General features: G+C 41.5%; 2 long non-coding RNA genes across 2 annotated transcripts in view; one reads left to right on the plus strand and one right to left on the minus strand.

Moving 5' to 3' along the window:
* Positions 1-4,741: 4,741 nt before the first annotated feature.
* LOC311000770 overlaps positions 4,742-17,497 on the plus strand; it is a 128,403-nt gene continuing 115,647 nt past the window's right edge. Inside the window, exon 1 of the long non-coding RNA XR_014596104.1 lies at positions 4,742-4,773. This is a non-coding gene — a long non-coding RNA (uncharacterized lncRNA). The remainder of the gene's footprint in view (positions 4,774-17,497) is intronic.
* LOC311000771 lies at positions 4,791-6,150 on the minus strand. The gene is made up of 3 exons (XR_014596105.1): positions 6,100-6,150; positions 5,514-5,702; positions 4,791-4,883 (listed from the first exon to the last, which is right to left on the minus strand). It is a non-coding gene; the product is annotated as an uncharacterized lncRNA (long non-coding RNA).

Consider the following 17,497-nt stretch of genomic DNA (forward strand, 5'->3'; position numbering starts at 1 on the left):
GCTGCAGCAACGTCCACTGACTGAGGCTGAAGACACAGGAACATGAGGACGCTGTGCTTCATCTGACAGAAGTGTTGGAGAGGAGAAGACTGTCCACGGTCTGGAAGACACTGACTCTCCTGCAGACCCTCTCCACAACGTACTGATCAGCCACAGCAGCTCCTTCAGCAACAGACTGATATACCCACACCGCACTACAGAGACACTCAGGAAATCATTCCTGCCTGTTGCTGCCAGCTGTCTGTTCTATCTGATTTTATTTTTTAGTAATAATATTTTATTTATCTATGTATAACTCACTTTGTGTGGATTTCTCTTGCTATTCAGGTGTAACAAAGAAAAAAAATTCCTCCAGCGATGAATAAAGTTATTCTGAAATCTGAACCAGTCTAATGGTGTGTGTGTGTGTGTGTGTGTGTGTGTGTGTGTGTGTGTGTGTGTCTGTGTGTGTGTGTGTGTGTGTGTGTGTGTGTGTGTGTGTGTGTGTGTGTGTGTGTGTGGGGGGGGGGGGGTTCCTGGTTTCTCTCTGTTTCCTTCACATGAGTCTAATAACTGAATCAGCTCAGTTTACAGTAGAAACTGTCTCTTACCGTGACTCTGAAGGTCCAGGTCTGAACAATGGAGGACTTTGTCTAGACCTGTTACTCTTCATGGACCAGCAGGTGGGTCCAGGTCCAGGCCCAGGTCCAGGTCCAGGTCCAGGTCCAGGTCCAGGTCTGAACCAAAGAGGTTCTTCTATGGACCGGTCACTCTTCATGGACAGACAGATGGATCCAGGTCCAGGTCCAGGTCCAGGTCCAGGTCCAGGTCCAGGTCCAGGTTCAGGTCCAGGTCCAGGTCCAAGTCCAGGTCCAGGTCCAGGTCCAGGTCCAGGTCCAGGTCCAGGTCCAGGTCTGAACCAAAGAGGTTCTTCTATGGACCGGTCACTCCCCATGGACAGACAGATGGATCCTGGAGACTCTGCTCTCAGTCTGCAAACACAAACATGTTTTTATTGACATCACATTGATCACTGATCAGTTCTCTGATCCCAGATGCATTGTGGGAAGTCTCCAGTGACGTCAGCGTCCAGCACCACACAAAGGATGGAAGCAACACAGCAGCATCATAGACAACAGTGTAGAGTCAGTCGGTCAGTAACTGTGTCCAAAGATTGTATCGTTCTGACCAGGGACGTGCACATAACTATAGAGGGGCAGGGGCTCAACATCAGAAAAGGGCAGTATGTACAATTTTTTCGGGCCTTAATATAAAAATAAATAAATAAAAATAAATTACAGTTACTATTTAGTCGGTAGAGAAAGCCTGCACGCCTTCAGGACTGCAGTCAACACGCTGGACCAATTTCAGTCATGACTTCTGAACTGGTAGGCTAAGGCTAATATGGTAGCCTATTGGGTGCACATTAACATGGCTTGCAGGAAAAAAAAGTGCAAGTGCAAAATAGAAGTAGGCTAAGCCTACAGGCTACACACACACAACCAAGAAATGACTACTGTGACTGCTACTGTGCATATTTCAGAACACCAGCAATATTTACAACAGCAAAGTCACAATTACCAGTAACTCAACAGGCCTATCTGGAAACAAATTCAAATAGTCAGTGAAATCAAGCTGAGTGAGTGATTCCTCCTGTTGCTGCTGCTGTTCACTACATTCAGGTGATGTTAGACAGAGGACGGGGTGGGGCTTAACTCTTAACAAGCAGTCAGCTAAACAAACACAAATGGGCGCTTTTCTGAAATATGACTCATATGGCAGGTGTCAGAACCGACAAGGAAGTGATGTTGGTGGATTTATAACTCACAAGATTCGACACAAGTCGCTCCACTGTCACGTCTCATCTATGTGCGGCACACACAGAGTTATCGATGAGGCAGCAGCTTCTCTCTCTCTCTCTGGACGTGCATGTGAGGGAGCGCGCACCGCGGGGCAGCCCCCCCACCCCCCGCCCCTCAGTGAGGGACAGAGCGGAGCAGCAGCGGACAACACACACACCAACGTACATACACAATACCGTGTGTATTACAAGGAAAAGCGTACGGTAGATAACCGTGGCATTTTTACAGCTTTTTTTTTACAGTTTACATCCTCATGCACAACAGGAATGCATTTATTGAAAAATAATAATAATATATTTTTTTTTTAAAAAGGGCACTTTTTAATACGAGGCAAAAAGGGCAGGGGCTCAAGCACCCTTTGGGCCCTATGTGTGCACGTGCCTGGTTCTGACTATGTGGACTACATGGAATGTCATTGTTTTCTAATAATATATCAGACAAGAGATTCTTTTCATACCTATGTTTCAGTGGTGTTTCTGCCTTGTTCAGAAGTGTCACTAGGTGTTGGTGAGACGTGTCTTTTCATCTGATGTTACATAGTAACTACTGAAACATGTCAAGGTATGAAAAGAATCTCTTGTCTGATGTATAAGAAAGCCAAACTATAAGAATACACACTGACACTCCTCAGCATCTGGATCCACTGGATCAACATCTGCTGACTTCTGCTGACTTATAAGGCTCTTAATGATAAAGCTCCACCCTATCTGAAAGAACTAATCATTCCTTACTGTCCTACCAGAGCACTCCGCTCCCAGAACGCAGGTCTGTTAGTGACTCCCAGTATCTCTAAAAACAGACTGGGAGGTAGAGCCTTCAGTTACCGGGCTCCTTTACTGTGGAACCAGCTCTCTCCATGGGTCAAAGAGGCAGACACTCTAACTACATTTAAGTCTAGACTTAAGACCTTCCTTTATGACAGGGCTTTTAGTTAGGGCTGGTTCAGGTAGCTCTGAACCATTTTATAGCTACGCTGCTATAGGCTTAGACTGCTGGGGACACATCTGGTTACACAGAGCCCTCTCCTTTCCTCTCCTCTCCTCTCCTCCCCTCCTATCTCCTCTCCTCTCCTCTCCTCCTCTCCTCTCCTCTCCTCTCCTTCCTCCTCTCCTCTCCTCTCCTCTCCTCTCCTCTCCTCTCCTCTCCTCTCCTCTCCTCTCCTCTCCTCTCCTTAGTATATTTTTGAACTGTCATTTTCTGTTGTACTTTGTAGTTTGGCACATTCTGTGACAAACTGTAACCTGTTTTCTTGTCTGTAACAACATCTATTGCACGTCTGTCCGTCCTGGGTGATGATCCCTCCTCTGTTGCTCACCCTGAGCTTTCTCCTGGTTTTCCCTGTTAACTCATTGGCTGCCAGCCATTTTCAGATCAGAGAGCCCCATACTGCCAGCCGTTTTAGAGCATTTTGAACGATCTTATAAGACCCACAGAATATTGTGTTCTATGACTATATAAACACCGAAACTACCAAGAGAAAGAGTAGACTCTCTTTGTTCAATAAGAAAAAAAAGTTTGTTTCTACCTTTTTCCGTTCTTTTGTAAACAGCAGTAGAACATAGGCTGGTTTCGCCAAAAACAGCAGTTTTTGACCAAAACACTGAGAAAACAAGCTTTTTGTGGAAAGAAACATGTCAAGCAGAACAGTGACTTTGACGTTGATATTTTTTGCTTTAGTGACACCTCACACATCTGAACAGTGTTCTCCTACTATAAAACAACAAAAACAACACTGAGAAAGGACTTTTGATGGCAAAATAATAATTTATTTACAAATATCAGTAAAAATGCATTAACTTTTTTGTACGTTTGTAGCTGTCACATGACCTCTGCCCCATGGTCGACCACTGCTCGATCCACCACCTGTAAATTATAGAAATATATAGAATTACCATAAAAATACATCTCTTAGATGTAGTCAAGTGTGATGTGGAGTTTTTTTTTAACCTTTCCGATCAAAGCGATCCGCCCTTCTCTAAGCAGTAAAAGTTAGCTCGCTAGCAAGTTAGTTTATTTTATTATTTTTACCATTGATGTATTATATTATTACCTTCATGTCTTTCTGGAGCGTGGGGACGGGTCTCTGCTGCTCCTGGTTGATCCGGATGGAATCGCTCGGGTCACGTCCACCGAGCCGTCAGTTGAGCTGGGCTCTGGTCTGTGGTGACGCACCGTCAGCTGCTGCTCTCACCGGCCGCTCGGCCCGGCTTGATCGCCGGTGTCCAGCGTCGGTGTCGGTCGTCGGTGTCTTTTTCAATGATCTCCGTCGTTTTCTCACGATCGCGACCCTCTTCCTTTCCGAACTACCGCGACACACACGGTACATAATGTGCCGACGTGCGGAACACATAGGCTCCGTGCATAAGTTTCTTTAGCATATCTCTTGTCATCTCGCTTCTTCTTCTCATAATCAATGCTGATCTCTCATCCAAAGAGGGCACTGCTGCCACCTACAGGGCCTACAGGGCACCTACACGTCATTACACTAGTTTACAAGCCTGATATTGATGGACAAGCTCCGCCAGACCGTCCTCCAGCCCTTCCCGTTGAAAAACGCAATTGACGTCTATCGACGTCAATGTCAGTGAACGGTTGTAATTAGATTGACGTCTATAGACGTCAATGGCAGCCAATGAGTTAAAAGGGTTTTCCATGGAGTTTTTCCTCAGTGGATGTGAGGGTCTAAGGACAGAGGATGTTGCTATGATGCCATGTAAAGCCCTTTGAGACAAACTGTTTGTAAAAACGGGCTATACAAATAAAATTGCCTTGCCTTGCCTGGGTCTACCAGGAGACCAGTCGTCCCCCTACAGCCCAGGGAGGAGACACATGAAGACAAGACAATGGGAGGACAAACATGTCTGCTATTCAGGTTTGTATCAGTTCTCTTACTGTGAGTCTGGAGGTCCAGGTCCAGGACTGAAGTACAAAGGTTCATGCATGGGCTGGTCACTCTTCATGGATGGACAGATGGATCCTGGAGACTCTGGTCCGTCCTCCTCTTCCTCCACATTAACACTCATCTTCAGGACTTCAGTCGGTCTGAGAGGGAAACCAGAAACACACACAGAGTCTGAACACCTGTCACACCCAGATACACTGAAGACAAACTGTAATCACTATATTACAGTTGTTTAACATTAAATCCATGTTTATCCAGTCACCACAACCTTTGACCTTTGACCTCTAAAGTTTGATTCAGAACAAACATCGACTTGAGTTCAGGTCGATGTTTGTTCTGAATCTGAAAAAGTTGTGTCGAGGTGAAACTGACGCAATCTCACTCTCACACTTCGACAACAACAATTTTGGGCATATTTGATTAGTGTAAGGCTCATTTGCATATTCAAATTAATTTTCAAAGAAACTTGTAATACAAAAAATGTTACATTTCATGAATACTTTCATTGTGTAAAGTTTCATTGTGATAGGAATAAAGGGAAAAAATAGCCCCATTGGGGTGTATTGTTGTCGGCACCATAGACTTTATACAGTAAATAATGATGTGAATTAAACATATTTCCCAACCAGGATTTCTTAGGACTTTTAGTATGTTGTTCTGGACACCTCATAGAAATGATGTCTGGTGAAAAACATTCTGTTACAATTAGTTCTATTTTTGGGTCCAAAATGAGCTAGATTGCCTGGACTAAAAGTTGTGTTAACACTCACTTGTCTCAGACACTCCTCCTTCTGCTCCGTTCATTCTGAAATAGTTTCTGAACTGTTTAACTGTCTTCTTCTCCCTCGGCTCATTGTTGAGTTTTAAGTGTGTAGTGGCAGAGAGAGGAAGTCTCTTTATACAGCAGGATGGTGCCACCTGCTGGGGAACTCCTGGTATTACATATGGACAGATGAAACCTGACACACACATACACACACACACACACACACACACACACACACACACACACACACACACACACACACACACACACACACACACACACACACACACACACACACACACACACACACAGTATCAAGACAATACGTTCAATCTCATGACAACTATAATGACCTTTGACCTCTAAAGTTTTCTCAGGCCATCGTTTAGTTCAAGTCGATGTTTGTTCTGAGTTAGAAGAAGTCGTGTCGAGGTGAAACTGAGACAATGTGCTGACGTCTGTAGGACTACGTCTGACTCTTCTTCCCTCCTCAGTCCACACAGACAGACTCACTCTCTGATGCTTCAACAATGACAACAACAACAACAACAATAATAATAACAATAACAATTATAATGTTGTGTTAAAACTCACTTGTCTCAAACTTCAGTTTCTCTGCTTCTGCTCCGTTCACTCTAAAATGGAGTCTGAACTATTTAATTTTCACTTCCTTCTCTGTGTTTACAGGAAATCACATGACTCAGTGAGCGTGTGTTTTACAGTTTGAAGTTCATTGTGATAACAGGAGGTCACATGGTGCAGTACAACGACCTGTCAGTACCTGTATGGACAGATGAAACCTGACACCAGGTATAAATAGTGAGATCAGATCAGGAGTGGTAGATTTAAAGACGCAGCAGCAGCAGCAGCTTTAAAGGATTAAGAATAGGTAATCTAAATGTACATATAATGTTTAAAAAATAAGATACAGTATATTTTAGAAACTATTCTAGAGTGGGATTTTCACATCAGAAACACATTTGAATACTACAGTAAATAACACCTTACTAATGACGGGTATAATGTTTAGAGAAGGTTAGAGGATCCAGGAACAGTGGGAGTGGAAGAATATGGTTTCAACTTCTACCACCTCATCACTTTTATTATTGCACAGACTACAGGAAAAACTTTTATTGTGACACAAACAACAGGAAATACTTTTATTTGTGACACGAACTACTTGACTTGACTTTATTAAGTCTGCTATAGCTGCTATACAAATCAATACACCAACAAAACACCACCAGGGAGTTTTAACAATACAGAGACAAGCTTTCTTACAAAAACATTGTAAAGTGTACATAAATTCAAAGTTTTTATAGCTTTCATGTTGATGGATTTTTTAATAGACTTAATGTATTGTTTGGCTTCATTTTCAAAAATAATAAAGAGTGGTTTTTGATTAGTGTAACGACTGAATGAATATGCCATTTGGCTAACTGAATAACAAGATTGTCAGATAAACGTGGGATTCTTGTCAGAAGGATGATGGCTGGAGTCACAAACTGCTGTTAATCCGTGCATTTATTTACAGTGAACAAACAAAAGTGTCTCTTAGAATGCTCAAGTCCCACTTCACACCCACAATGTGCTGTCTGTGGCGTGAGTCACTCGCTCTCTCTCGAGCTTGCTGTTGGCCGGAGCATTATATACCCTATGCCCCTCCCCAGACCAACCAAATCCCAATTAACCCACAAAATACTATTCTGCTTCACCAGACTACTTCTGCAAAGGCCCCACAATAGACCCACAAGACAATATACATCATTCAATACATTCTCCAATCAAACATTATTCCATCAATCATAAACCACCAAAATAAGCAGTTAATTAAAGGTCAAGGCAAAAAAACCCTACCACTCAGGGAATAGTGGTATCAACCTGCCCAACAGGTAGCTGCCACCACCATATAAGGCAGCCCACTTCAGTTGCTCTGGTTAGCCCCTAGGAAGAGAGAAGGAGAGGACCACAAGCAACCACCGGTAACATAACTGAATAAACTTTGAATAATAACGAAACTCTGTGTGTGTGGTACATTTCTTTTATGTTATTGTAGGGGAGGTGTATGAGGTTTAAATGAATGTCCAGTGTGGTGCGTGCACTCACCACACAAACAGAGGGGAAACATTTGCTAATCTATGAACCAGAGCTTCACCATGTGCCCCCTTTATACAGTGATGAGGCCTTTGTCACAAAGATTGATGATATAGTACCTATTGTTTTTCTTTTGCAGATGGATTCTCAGTGAAGCCAAACAATATAGTATGTTCAAACCACAGGGAAAAACAGGTTCAATCAAAAAAGAAATCAGGTTGCAAATATCTTTCCATAATTTTGGCAAGACAAAAACAAATGAAAAATATCTTCAGGGTGTTCTACACAGAAAGAGCAGTTTAAATCTACCGGTATATCTTTTTTAATCGTTGTAAAAAAAAAAAAAAAACTTTAGATGGGTAGATTTTGTGAATTATTTTAAAAGATACTTCTATTAATTATATATCTAGCAGGTAAGTTCCAGATCTTTTCCCAGTTAATGTTATTAATAAAGTTATTCCAGTAAATTATTGATGAACTACTTTTCTTGTGGTACAGGAAGTTCTTTTATTGTGGCAGTCTGCCCTCAGCTGGTCCATGGGGAGAACTGCAGTGTTGTAACATCCCAACAGTGTTTCTTTAATTTCATTCTCAAAACCTGAACACAATATTCCACAGTAACACTTTATCATAAAAGTTCACGTCTCTGTGCATCGTGTAAATATTCCTGAAGAGGAGTTTCCATAGTTCCGGTTCAGCTGCTGCAGCGCGGGGAGCTTAATTAGTGAAACACACCAACAGTCAGTGTGGTGGGTCCAGGTCCAAACTGCTGCTGTTGTGATGCTCTCTCTGTAGCTGCTGAGCTAGCAGCACTTTAACCCTCATTTATTCTGCATCAAACCGCGAGTTCACGGAACAACGGAGCTTTATGAACTTTTACTGAGTTTTACCGCCGAGTTTTATTGTCAGAAACGGACGTGACATCAGTTAATATGACGACGTTCCTCATTAGCATAATCGCGGGTAAGTGTGTGCGTGTGCATGTGTGTGTGGGTGTGTTTGTGTGCTGATTGTGCTGCTTCCACAGGTGTGTTTCAGTGTGAGAGTTTTTTTCTTTCCAATTGCTAAAACACAATTTTGCAAACTAGTATTCATCAAACTCACACACCCAAACTGCAAATGACCTCATATATCCTGCAAAATGAAGCTCTGCAACCAAAACTATATATAGCATTACCAAAATCAAACTGTTGCACCAAGCAGCACACACTTCACTCATATTACTGGATTTTTAACTAACCAGCTACAAACTGTTGGGCAGAATGAAAAGCACTCTCATCTTTAGTAGCTTTGCCATGACACTAAAATAGTTAAAATTGTAGAGAATTCTTCAGATTGTTCACATGCACAGAAACATTTGCAGATATACACATAGCCTACTGTTGTTGATTTTTTTTCTTTCACCCAACAAGTCAGTGCAACATATGCACAGCAGATATATTTACATTGGAGTGAACAAAACAGTCAACTGTGTGGAATATTTTGGCTGAAAACATTAGAAATAGTAAAAGCCTGAGTGAGTTTAAAAGAAAGTTGAAACAACAGATGTTTGATTTGTACAGGAGGGAAGATGGGGGTGGTTAAATAAAATAGAATAAATAAATAAATATAGGACAAATGTAGGACTGTTGAGGGAGTTTGCGATGTTTATTTGTGTGCTTGTTTTTTACTTATTTATTTCTCCAGTGCAGCCTCCACCCAGCTGATCCCACACAGCTGCAGCTCCTCGTGGACCTGGAGCTCCAGTGCAGCCTCCGAGGTCTCAGCCGGTGCAGCAGGTAGCGTTCAGGACTAGTAGGGATGGAACGACGACTGGTATCAAGGTCAAACTCTGTCAACAGTTTACACGGTAGCGGTTCACCGTCTGTGTGTAAATTAATCTCTTTATCTGGGTGGATAATTATCAGGATTAGGGCTGAAACTGACCATTATTTCGGTTGTCGGCTCATCTATTGATTATTTTTTCGATAAGTCGATTAGTCACGATTATTTTGGCTGCATCTATTTCGACTGTGGTTTTACCTCATATTCTCGGAGCAAATAAAAAAAAAAAACATGAAACATGTTTTTGTAACAATTGTTTTAAGATTGTTACTGTAATGAAACACAAATTAATGAAATAATACAATATGAAAGTCAGGGTTTCCCCCAGATAGTTGTTTTCTCCAGTGCAGGGTTCAAGGTCTCAGCTGGTGCAGCAGGTAGCGTTCAGGACTAGTAGGGATGGAGCGACGACTGGTATCGAGGTCAAACTCTGTCAACAGTTTACACGGTAGCAGTTGCCGTCTGCGTGTAAACAGGGTATCCGCGGGGTCTTGAAAAGTATTAAAAGGTGATAAATCAATTTGGGGAAAATTAAGACCCTTAAAAAGTATTACAGGAAAAAGTCTTTTCATGACTTTATAAAGTCTTAAATTTTGAAGGTATTTTTTCTGAATTCGCTTTCCAAGAGCCCTTAAACAACATTGTAAAAGTGTGTGAATTTATTCATTTTATGAAAAAACAAAGATGAAGCAGTACATAAAAAAAGAATATAAGATTGTTGTTTTTGTTTTTTGAGAGTGGAGCAATGTTTTTTTTTTTTATAAACTTTGCCTTATCCCAGCCTATTTTGAATTATGTAGCATCATAGTGGTCTATATCACAAATTAAAACTGCATGTTACGTTAAAAGTGTCACTGATGTAAATGGTTACAGCTTGAAGTGGCGGTGAGGTGTATATAAATATTGAGAAGGTCTTGAAAATGTCTTCAAAAGGTATTAGAATTAACTTCAAGATTCCTGTATATACCCTGGTAAATTAATCTCTTTATCTGGGTGGATAATTATCAGGATTAGGGCTGCAACTAACCATTATTTTGGTTGTCGACTCATGTACTGTATGGATTAGTCACAATTATTTTGGCTGCATCTATTTCGACTGTTGTTTTACCTCATATTCTCGGAGCAAATAAAAAAAAACCATGAAACATGTTTTTGTAACAATTGTTTTAAAATTGTTACTGTAATGAAACACAAATTAATGAAATAATACAATATGAAAGTCAGGGTTTCCCCCAGAAAACTTGTTTATCTGTGACGTGGGGCCAGACCCTAACGAGTCATATTATCATAACCATGTGTTATCATTAGACATTTATTCAACATATTCAAACACCAGCTATGACAATAATAATAATACACACTGACACACAATAACACAATAATACACAATAATACACAATAACACAATAAGACACTAATACACACAAACACACACTAACACACTAATACACACAAACACACTAACACACTAATACACACTAGCACACACTAATACACACAATAATACACACTGACACACTAATACACAATAATACACACTGACACACTAACACACACTAATACACACTAACGCACACTGACACACACTAACACACACTGACACACACTAATACAAACTAATACACAATAACACACTAATACACTGACACACTAATACACTCCTACACTAACACACACAAACACACTGACACACACTAACACACACTGGCACCCTAACACACACTGATACACACTAATACACACTAACACACACTAATACACACTAATACACACTAACACACACTAACACACACTAATACACACTGACACACAATAACAGCTCCTACACTTATACACACTAACACACTAATATACACTAACACACACTAATACACACTAACACACACTGATACACACTAACACACAATAATACACACTAACACACTAATACACACTGACACACTAACACACACTTACAGTTCCTACACTAATACACACTATTACAATACACACTAACACACAATAACACACTAACACACACTGACAGACACACACTAACACACACTAATACACACAAACATCTACACTAACACACACTAACAGCTCCTACACTAATACACACTAACACACATAAATACACACTAACACACTAATACACACTAACACACACTAACACACACTAATTATCACATTGAATCACAAAGCCGAACGCTCACAAGCCAAGAGTGTGACGAGCGGCTGGAGTCGTTGCCTTGGAAACCCGCTGAGCGATACGAACGGCAGCTAAGTGGAGTTAGTAAATATTGCACCAGTTGTAAGAGTGAAAAGCCGCGCGGCGCCAAACGGTGGCGACAGCAGGAGCGACATCACGGCAGCTGCACCTGCTGCCAGAAACTCGGCTGCAGACTGAGGTGAGTGGACAAATAATGTTTGTGATGATGATCATTGTGATGCTAGCGACGTGACTGAAGCTAACGAGTCTCGTAGCTGCAGAGTCACCCGCTGCCTAACGTTAGCTAAGGTCGGTCCACGGGCGCCGAGAGTCATGGATGCTGCCATAGTTGACCCTTTGTCAAGTCCCGCCCTCCACGGTTACTGTTGCTAGGTTGGACAGACAATGGTCACGGAAGGGTTAACTCCCATTGGAAACCATTGAAAATGAGGCAGATTTAAATTTGTTTGTAGCCTAAGGAAATTTTGAATTAACTTATACAACAGAAAAATGTTGCCCGTGATAGAAGACAGACGTGGCTAAAGAGCGATTGAACGGGCATTACATGACTAACGAAAAGTGGGGAAAAATCATCGTTTTGGTCACTCACTAGCTAGTAACGGCGCTAGATAATGTTAGCTACAAGCTAACGCTTAATCTCCACCGATCTCCTGTTTCTCCTCGTAAAACTTCACGAAGTTCAAAAGACATTAGCAACGGTAACATTACGCTTGCTAGATAACTTTGAAGGTTAAAGTAATATATGTTATACATTAGTTTATTGATGTCTTGGGTTTGGGGAATGGGATACAAATGATTCCGGGAATGCGTTCCGGATATCGTGCGTCGCTATTGCAGGTACCTCAGACACACATTTTAGCCATATTGAAAAATTAAGAAGTAGTTTTTGCCGAAAAAATTGCTGTCTGCCTATCTCATAGGGTTTCATCCCAGGGTTGTCCAACCTTAGAACAACGTGACATAGGGAGAAGCGCTCTGATTGGTGGAACTAAATTGGTCAACAGTGGCCTGCAGAGAGCGGCATGTGAATGTAAGAGGAATGGTGGTGAGGAAAGAACAGGAATAAACAACTATTGATGATGTAGACAGTGTTTTCTGTTTATTTACAGTTCATTAGGAAGTGATAAATTGAGACTTTTCACATATACTCACCTGTATTACCTGTTTACAATACAGGTGTATGTTACGATATTCAAGAGATTGAACACTATGTCCAGTTTCTTTATTTACATCTCCCTTTCTTCAGGGATACAACATCCGAGCAGAGTTGGTTAGTGCCAGACACAGTTTTTTTCTACTTGTTAAAAACACACTGTAAAAAATGTATATAGAGCGTACACTTAAATAGTGTTTTATCTTCAGACAGGACTTACTGTAGGCAGTGAAAATATGCTGTTAGTTTGCCTCCATTCACAGCCGTTTATCTCTTGTATCTGTCCAGCAGTATTCACCGACCATCCTGACACTGGAGCTGAACTGAGATCAGATCCTGTCTTTGTCAACGAGACACGGTCACGCCCACATACACGACAGAAGTGACGAGGAGCAATGGGCTGGTAGTCAAGCTCTGGTCAAGCCACCTTCCCAAGACAGTAGCGCTCCATGGTCAACAGGGGGGAGCACTTACAAGCTGCAATATTGATCCCATATGAGACAGATGGCAGTTTAAATCAGATGTAAGGAGAGATACTGCTTCCACTTAGGTAGTATTTGTTTGTTTTTTCTTTCTTTTACAAGTAAAGTACCACTTGCCTTGCTTGCCCTGACCACAAAGTCAGAACTGAGCTGTTTTCAGACATTTCACACATCAAAGAACCAACTGTCATCACATGTTATACAGCTTTTCATCCAGTGCAGTAATGTGAACAAAACCTTTGCACATGTGAAGTGTCACATGTTGTTGTTTAAGTTAGAGGTAGTGGTGGAGTCTGTGTCACATGACTGATGTCAGGTGAGGACAGGTGGTGTCATCACTGCTGTTCATGTTGCCTCCGTCTCCGTCTCACAGGTTCAGAGGGTTTTCATCAAACCTGTGGCCCAGCTCTTCTTCCTGGACTCAGAGGCCGGAGCTCAGATCACGCTGCACTGGGCCCTGCAATAGTTTTATTTACTTACATTTGGCGCTTTTCCACTGGCACGGCACGGCCCGCTTTTTTTGCTTTCCCACTAGCCCTAGTACCTGGTACCAGGTACCATTTTTAGTACCTCCTCGGCCCTGGTTCCAAGCGAGCCGAAGCGATACTAAAACGTGATGTCAGCCGACTGCCTTCCACTGATTGGACAGAGCTGTGTGGGCACTGAAGACACATCAATCACCGTGATTGTTTATGAATTGTGATTTTTTAGTCTGCTGGAAGACCGTACAGGGTCATTAACGGTGGTCCATGCTGTTTTTACTCCGCAGGAGAAAATGCCAATCCCCTCCGTAGTGATCGAACCTGCGTCCAGTAATGAAGGTGATGACGATCGTGATGCCGATATCATCTCCCCCACGACCGTCGGAGACAACGGAGTTACAGCTGCAAACCAGACGGTCAAACACATGAGTGCATCTGGAGGCGTGTCGGGACTCCCTGACGACTTCCTCTATAAGGTAGGACTTCCTCCACCTGCTAGCTCACTGCTAACTTTTACAGTACTCGCACTCGTGTGGGTTTTGATATGAGTGATGAACAGTGATGGGAATACCGGCGTTACTTTTTTCATTAACGAGTAATCAAAAAAGTTACTGCTTCCCCCACCCTTGCAACTTTACTTGGCTCAAGAAGTCCATCAGAAAATAATACACCCACTTCAGTGTAGGATGTCATTATTTTCGGTTCATCAACTGGCCCAACTCTAACCAACTCGCTCAGTATCGCTCCACATGGACAGGCTGTATCACTCCGCCTATCCGCCGTGTGGAAGAGGCGGAGGGATACAGCGCGTTGCAGAGCCTGTCTGTGTGGAAGGATACGGAGTGAGTTGGTTGGTTCCAGATAAACAGGAGTTAAGGCCTTTGCACACCGAGTCCGTTTTTTTTCGCCCGAAAGTGCCGCACGTTAAAAAATAAATTCGACCTCATGTTGTGTCGATCATGTTTACACACCGAGTCCCAAACTTTTGTCCGTCATTAAAGTTTTCGGAACAGGTTCATTTCTCGACAAGTGAGAGAACCACAAAGTGCATCACTGCGTGACGGTTTTTGTCTCCCTCACAAAAAATAAAAATGTATGCGAATAAAACGCAACGGACTCAGTGTGCAAGGAGCCTGTGCATAACGTTTTTTGTCAGATGACGGATACGAAAAACGCATGCGAAAAAAACGGACTCAGTGTGCAAAGACCTTTAGGGAGGGAAGTCCAAGTAATTTGACATATTTGAGCATTTTATTAAAAAACAAAAGTAAAGCAAGTTACTTTCATTGTAATTACCGTAGATGACCAAATAATCGCCCGCGTGCAAATACGCGCCTGTGCTCTAATAGCCGCCGGGGTCCGAGCTCATTTGGCAAAATAAACGCCGGTTCAATTAAACGCCCGGGCGATTAAGTGTTTACCATAGTCTTGCACAGAAAGCAAAAGTTTTTTTTTTTAACAGCGCTTCACCGGCTCTCACCTCTTCTGTCAGTCAGCCCCTCCTCTCGCTCTCTCTCTCGCATGCAGGCGGACACACACACACACAGACACAGGCGCGCTAGACTGAGGGATATAGGGATATAGATAAATGCGCTAATGTACAGTGTTGAAATTACCGCGATCGACCCCCCCTTCCGTTAACGTTCATAACACTGCTCTGATCAGCTCCCTGTGTCGCGGTTACACAGACAAACTGTCTTTTTATTTATTGTCTGATGTCAATAAAGATGCGTCGGGGGAAAAAGTAGTTTTGTTCCAGTGGTGCTATGGTGAGCTCCTTGTTCTTTGCATGAAGGTCTGGTGCTGCTCATTGCAAAAATAAATTGTAGCCTGTTGCAAATACGCGCCTGGTTCTTATAAACGCCTGGGGTCCAAGTCGATTTAGCATATTAAACGCCCGGGCTACTAAATGGTCATCTACGGTAGTTACTTTATCATGTATTATCTCAGTTACTTATTGAGGAAAGTAACTAGTAACTATAACTAATACATTTTTCAAAGTAATGTGCCCAACAGTGGTGATGAACATGCTTACTTTTTTAGCATTTTTTTCTTTCCACAGGTGGAAACAATGCATGACTTTGAAGCTGCAAACTCAGACGAGCTTGAGCTGAAGCGAGGCGACGTGGTGCTGGTGATTCCAACTGCCTCAGCAGAGGATCAGGTGAGCAGAGCAGTGACGTGTTTAACCCTTCAGAGTCCACGGATTTTCTTCTGTATTTCTCTTGCCTGGTCTTTTTGTGTATTAATCCTTGTAAAACCTCAGCCCTGTAATTCACAATCAGGTCATTGACGTCCTTTTTTTCCAAGACAACCTGGGCTTTCAGAATATTCATTCTAAAAAAAACGGAAAATAACTATACTTCAACTATATTTGTTCAAAACACACAGAAAATTATTATTATTTTTTGTTATTGTTATATTATATTTATGTTATATTATTATTTTTGTTCTTAGACACTATATAACTCTTCTTTGAGATCTTGGGGATTAGGAGAAAAATATACAAAATATATTATTTACATTATTTACAAGACTGCCCCACTCGTCTGACATGAAAACAACGGGTCTCATTCATGAAACGTTAGTAAATCTGTGTGTAGATTTGCACATAAAAGTCCACGCTACTAAAACTCTACTCCGGATTCATGAACGGTGCGGGAAACTCAGATTTCGTGTATAAGATCATGAACAACAACCCATCGTAAACTAACAGCACGCCCCCGGTGATCAGCAATTAGCATAGATCTCCGCCTGTGAAACGCCATATAAGGAGATCCTGACCACCATATAAGGAGGTAGGTGCATCCTGTTCACCTGCGGCCATGACACAAACAAGTCATTTTGAGTGACATGGATTCCAGAAAAAATAGTTAGTAGTGGTGACTGGGACAGGTGAATCAAAGGCGTGGAGGAAAGTAACAGATGTAGTGAATTAAGTATCCCCGGATTTAACCCTCTATTGCATGAAATACTAACGCATGGTAAAAAATGTTTTGCATCTTTTTATTACTTAAAATCGTCTAAATAACAGAAATATTAAGAAAAATCTTAAATTGTTTTTAAAGGGGGGGTCGTTCGTAAATTGTTGCCATATGGCAACAATATGCAATCGTGGAGTCCCATAAAATCAACATTTTTGACCAAAAACTAATTCTATTTAAAGCAACACTCAACAAATCTATCTCATACTCAACCAAAACAAACAAACAAACATTTATACAGTAAAAACATACAGTATAATTTCAACAGTTATCTAAAATGTCTGAGAACTTGGAACCTGGAACCCGTCTCAATGAAGTACATTCAATCACTCATTTTATTTCATTTCATTCAGTTATACAGAAGATATAAGTGCAAGTCAATTTAGACAATATAGAGTACAGTTACAATTTACCTTTAATCACAAAACATAAAAAAATATAATGTTTTTATGCAAACATAGTCTCAGGGTAGGTTCATGCTTTGTAAGTCAATGGGACTCAATTACGTTGAATGCACCAGGAATTTTCCATATTTGATTACTGTTGCCATATGGCAACAAATGTATTACAAAAATACTATTACATCAAAACTGAATTAAATGTTAAAAAAATAAAGTTTACTTTCCCCAGATAGTGATTTCAAGTTTTTATTTGATGAAAATTTTCCAAAATTCTGAATAAAAGACAGTCTTCGGGAGCCCCACACAGTGATGTTTACATGGCAAATGTCCATGAGCAAAAGGGACTGGCAAACAGG

Source organism: Trachurus trachurus (assembly GCF_905171665.1).
Source record: "Trachurus trachurus genome assembly, chromosome: 17".
Classification (NCBI taxonomy): domain Eukaryota; kingdom Metazoa; phylum Chordata; class Actinopteri; order Carangiformes; family Carangidae; genus Trachurus; species Trachurus trachurus.